Source organism: Salvelinus namaycush, chromosome 2 (assembly GCF_016432855.1).
Source record: "Salvelinus namaycush isolate Seneca chromosome 2, SaNama_1.0, whole genome shotgun sequence".
NCBI classification, from domain to species: Eukaryota; Metazoa; Chordata; class Actinopteri; order Salmoniformes; family Salmonidae; genus Salvelinus; species Salvelinus namaycush.
In genome coordinates this window covers 50991914-50998253 of record NC_052308.1, presented here as the reverse complement: position 1 = coordinate 50998253, position 6340 = coordinate 50991914, and positions in this window count along the sequence as shown.

Sequence of the window (6340 nt, the reverse complement as noted above, 5' to 3'; positions counted from 1 at the left end):
AGACCAGAGATTTCTGTAATATCTGCAAGTGAGATTTGTGACTTTCAAAGTCAATAAAATGAATGTGACTTTACAAGTTTGCCACTCAATGTTATTTGTATTATTATTGTTCATATTATTATTATTAATAATAGAATACTGTAGTAACTTGACAAGGAATGCCCATACGCAATTCAATATTACTTTCCTTTACTTTAAACCTAATAAATAAAAGATGTACAGCCATGTACAAACGGTACAAGCTATACAGCCCACAAATCCTGTGGTAGAGTTGCATTGAACAGGCACAACTCTGGGTGATGACATCATCAAAGCGGAAAAGTCACGGTCAAGGCCAATGCCAAAAATAACCATAAACACATGAATAGTAATCATACTATACTGCAGGTAAGTACAATAACATATTCAATGTAATTATTTGTGTCCACACTATAACAAATATAAGACTATAACAAATACATTGGACATAAAAGGTTCCTACAGGAACCTTAACACCCTAAAATGTTATTTGTGGAACCTTTTTAAAAAGGTTCCTGGAAGCACCTGTAGGAGTTCTGCAGATGTTGCAATCTGAGGAACCCCTAAATGTGCCTCCAGGAACCTTTTCTTTTTACATACTTACATACTACATACTTACATTTTTGCATTTACCTTTCTTTTTTTAAAGACTGTCAAGCTGTCCTCAATTGGGGAACCTCTATCCGGGACAATGGCCTCAGGATTATGGAGCAGTGTGTTTTATAAATGGTTGTTTTGAATATTACAGCATTTAGGATTTAGCAAAACTTCACCATTTAAAGATAAGTAAAAAATTGTCATTAACCAGCTACTGTCTAATTTTGATATCTTCTTTCTTAAAATGTTTCAGATTGATGACCAATAAATGTATGTCCCAGTTCAATATGAAGGAACAGAGGAGCAAATATACCTTTTGTACCACTCGTTTGTGCTCCATTGAATTATGATACAATTACTGTATGCAGATTTAAAATGTAATTGGTAACTATGGAAACAAATAGAAGTGTAATTAACAATGTTTTCAATATCCAACTTTATCCTCTGAAATATAGTAGGTAATAAGCTGTAGTCAGGTGGTCATTACCAGGTTATGATGAGGTCTTAACTATTCCCAGTATATAATATAGCACATATAGGAGGTCACAATTATGACCAACCTTTCATATGGTGGTCAGAAAGATATGTAATATTCTGGTCAGTAATACCCTGACTACACCGTTCGCATCGCGTGCGCGTTGCAAAATAAATTTAGAAGTTATTTAATTATTGTACTCACACTGCTCGCGCCAACGAGTGTCTGCGTTGCCAAGGGCTAAAATAGAAGTCAGCTCTATTTGTGACGCAGATCGCGCTGCAAGTCCTGCCTCTCCCATCTCCTCATTGGTTTATAGAAGCAGATACCCACGTGCCATCTCCTCATTGGTTATGCCCACGTGGGTGATTGAAAGAAACTGAGCTGTCGGTCGTGGTGGTAATACTATGAAAGTTTAGATGCCAATCGCCATATAAGTTCAAAGAAGAAAAAGCCTGGAAGGAGGAGAGATGACTAGAAACAATTCGGTTTACCGTTTTATGTGTGGATTAATTGTTGGAGTAGAGGACTTTGTGCATTTCAGGTAAAATAACAACTCAATGTTTATATCCCAGAACAAATTAGCTAACAACAGCAAGCTAGCTAAATAGGACAAATTAGCTAGCAAGTGCAAGCCTGGTCGGTTGACCTCTAATTTGGACATAAATGATGGACTTTATCAAACAAAACAAACATTTATTGTGGAACTGGGATTCCCGGGAGTGCATTCTGATGAAGATCATCAAAGGTAAGTGAATATTTATAATGCTATTTCTGACTTCTGTTGACTCCACAACATGGCGGGTATCTGTATGGCTTGTTTTGGTCTCTTAGCGCTGTACTCAGATTATTGCATGGTGTGCTTTTTCCATAAAGCTTTTTTGAAATCTGACACAGCGGTTGCATTAAGGAGAAGTTTATCAATAATTCCATGCATAACACTTGTATCTTTTATCAATGTTTATTATGAGTATTTCTGTAATTTGATGTGGCTCTTTGCAAAATCACCAGATGTTTTGGAAGCAAAACATTACTGAACATAACGCGCCAATGTAATCTGAGATTTTTGGATATAAATATGAACTTTATCGAACAAAACATACATGTATTGTGTAACATGAAGTCCTATGAGTGTCATCTGATAAAGATCATCAAAGGTTAGTGATTCATTTTATCTATATTTCTGCTTTTTGTGACTCCTCTCTTTGGCTGGAAAAATGGCTGTGTTTTTCTGTGACTAGGTGCTGACCTAACATAATTGCATGGTATGCTTTCATCGTAAACCCTTTTTGAAATTGGACACTGTGGTGGGATTAACAACAAGTTTATTTTTAAAATGGTGTATAATACTTGTATGTTTGAGGAATTTTAATTATGAGATTTCTGTTGTTTGAATTTGGCACCCTGCACTTTCACTGGCTGTTGTCATATCGATCCCGTTAACGGGATTTCAGCCGTAAGAAGTTAACTTAACATTGCAGCCCTTTGTCACATACAGAATATACTGTACATACATACAGAAGTGACCATGTTAAAAGAGGTGCTGAACTTTGACAACATAACCATCAGCCACTTAAACTGGTACAATATTTCCACTGATTGTTGGCAAAAATGCACAAAATGCAGTAATTTGTTGTTGTTTACCATACTTTCACTGCAATGTAAAATTACAGAAACTTTTTAACAATGTAGTAGCATTTCATGGCATAAAGGACAACATGGTGGAGAGGTATAGGACAGGATGGTTCTTCACAACCATCACACCAGTAAAGAGCTCTTCCTGATATGCAAAGAACCATTTGGTGAAAATGGTTACACAGGGCTGTTACTTGGACAGTATTACCGCCACACCGGCAGTCACAAGTCATGCCCGCAGTCAAATTCCATGTGACCGTTTAGTCACGGTAACTAGGCTTCTCCAAGCTCTGATGCTGCTGATTGTCATTAGTAGCCTACCAAACTTGCTAACTGCCTGGTACTCAGCACTCTATTGTCCCTCTTATCACTCTAGATTTTCAATTACCTTTACGTTGATGTCAATCAAACACTTCTTGAGAGCCCATGAGCTCATGTTCTGGAATATTTCTATAGGCTATGCAATTATGTGAGGATACAGAGTTTTGATGGACTCTATTAAAAATAGGCAGGTCCCATCAGCTTTCTATAGGCTATGCCTACTTCGTTTATTATTCAACTTTCCTAATATTAAGCACATTGCTTGTTTTTACAACAGGAGTATATGAAAATGAACCATCGGAAAAGCATCCTCCATACGCTATTTAAGTGAATTGATGACATGTATTTTTTTCCCCTGCCCCTGTTTCGAGACAGGTGCATGAGAATGGTCCATTATACATAAATCAAAACAAATTTCAAACATATATTATTTAGTATATGTAAAGACAAGATTAAATCAAGAATAGTCTTATGGGTGACAATATTAGCCTATCACTTGTGAATGACATGTTATCACTTGTGAATGATGCCCAGCTTGTGTGCAGCGAGGCAAGAAACATGACTTTGGCGACTTTATCAAATCATAGTTGCACACCTCATGTAGCTTAGCCCATATGCCTATATGTTTTTATAAGGTTTGTATCACAACTAAAGTGTCTAAATAACTTCATAAAATTAAGCACATTAATCTGCTTTACAACCGGTGTAAAGCCTAACTGGCATACATAGGCAGCGCGTTTCAAGTTTGGTGAAGATCATTTTCACCATAGAAATGCACCTTTTATATTAAAGAATCACATGCATAATCATAAAAGTGGTCACTTTTAGAACAGTGTTTTCCCGCTAATTGATTGCATTTTGGAACATTAGCGCTTAGAACCAACTGCCGTGTGTGCATTGCTGCGCATATAATGTGAAGAAATAGCCTAATAGTTTATCGACATTTTAAGCTAAACGTTCTGATCTGTTGCATCAGCCTTATTGCTTTTAAAGGTTTTTGTTGATGCTAGTAGTTGTATTAATTTGGGATCTATTGCATCCCACAACTGTCCCATAATATGTTTGGAATATTTATTTCTCGCACAGAAGGACAAGTTGACCAATATAATAGGTCAAGTTTTGTACTATGGGGGATAGTAGATTGACATAGGCTAGTGCTTTTGCTGTTCATTAGTCCTACTCATCTTGATGGCTGACAAAAAGTAAATGTGGACAGTTCTTCCGACATCTTCAATATGTGTCTCGCAATTTGATAAGGACTTGCGCAGAGCTTGTAAAGAACATCCTCCAACGTGGGCATAATGTAATGTGAACGTCGCAGAGCCCGGTTGAGGTGCTTAGATCAATGCATATCCATAGCTTGTCTGGTTTCTTGACAATAACCATATTACTTATCCAGTCTGTAGGCTCGGTGACAGATATGATATGGCCATCTGCTTCATATTTATCAAGCTGAGTCTTCATAGCTGCTTTCATGGCCACTGGTACATTGTGGGGTGCACACTGGACAGGCTGGATTGCTGCGTCCAACTCAAAGTGGACTTCGCCGGGAACTGACTCGACTGGTGTGTTGAAGACATCAATGGTACTTGCTTAGGAGTGTCTCCCTGCTCAGGGGCCCAGCCTGGACTTTGTCTATAATGTTCAGATAAGCTGGGATGGTGAAGTTAATAAGCCCAAGGCGCTCGCATTTAGAACCTGACAGTACTGGCTGTTGACTACCCTCAACTATTTCAAACTCAAGGGTGTGTTTCTGGCCACCACAAACAGGCCAAAAGAGGTCATGAACTGGCCTGAATACAGTTTCAGCTTGGTGCTACTCTGTGTGGGTTTGTCTCTGGGCGTGAGCCTCCTTTTGTCTTTAAGGCTCATAACGTTACATGTGGCCCCTGAATCTAGCTGGCATTGCTGTGGTTTATTATTAAGTAGCAGAGTGACAAACCACTTTTTTCCCTTTTGTACTCGCTAGCATACACATCATCTGTGCTGTTGTTCCCTTGTTTGTTTCAATGGAGTGCACTTTACCCTCCTTTCTCTTGCTTTTCATGCAGACCCTTGCGAAGTGATTAGCTGTACCACAGGATTTGCATATTTTTCCATAAGCTGGGCAGTGTTCTTTTCCCCATCCATGAGAAATGCCACAATATCGGCACGTATTGGGGTTGTCTACTGCAGAGTTGGCTATAGTATTAGCTCTGACAAAAAAAGGAATTTCTTTACTAATTGCCTGAATGTAGCATTGACATTGTCCATATGTTTGTTGCCTTTCTAGCTCCATGGACCTTATCCTATATCAGTAGGCTCTACTGCACGGCATGTCTCCACTGCCAAGACCAGCGTCAAGTCACGTTCTCTCAGCAAACGTCTGCCCTCATCAGTTATGCCAAGCACTATCTTATCTCTGATCAGTTCATCTCTTAAAGCACCATAGTCAGATGTAGCTGCCTTTTCCCTTAGCCTAGTGACAAAGCTGTCAATTGACTCCCCGTCCTCCTGTTTGCAACAACCGAAAACATAAGGCTCGTAGATAACGTTCTTTGCTGGCTTAAAGTAATGTTCAAGAGCATCAATAATAGCTGTTGCGTTACCTTGCTGAGTTGCTGTTAGGTTCAGGTTGTGTTTGTATACGTGTTGGCATTCAGTTCCCATTATAGTCCTCAAAGTGGCAGCCACTACCTCATCGTCATTTTCCAGAAGTCCCGTGGTTAGTGCATAGTCCTCCCATTCACCTCTAAACGTATCCCAGTTCGTACTCCAATCTCCGCTTAGCTTCATAACCGCGGGAGGGGGAATGTTCGCTGCCATGTCTAACCGGTGCTAACAACACTGAAGCTAGCTAGCAAACTCACTCTAGCTAAGGTCAATTCAGGCAACATTTTACTCATATAAGCATTTTTTTGGGATAACCAGAACAGGTGACTCTAATTTGCGGAAAGCATGGTTAGTTATCCGACTCTGACACCATGTTTGAATGTTAAATGACGAGACAGAGGCATTGATGCGAGTAACCAGTCTTGTTCAGTAGATTGGAAAACATCCGGGTATCTCAAGCACACCGGTAAAAACACTGGAGTTGCAGTAATTAACATTTACCAACAGATGGCATCACTGTGCCATTTTACAGCCATAACATTATTCCTGTTCTGATTTCAGATTTGAATAGCAGAGAAGTAGACTAAGATTTCATACTCTCTAATTTGTGTCTAAATTATTGAGAAGGTGGTGAAAATAGCTGATGTGTCAAAAGTTACATCGTTTACTAATTGTCTCGTTCTTAGAATGTGCTCCCTCAGT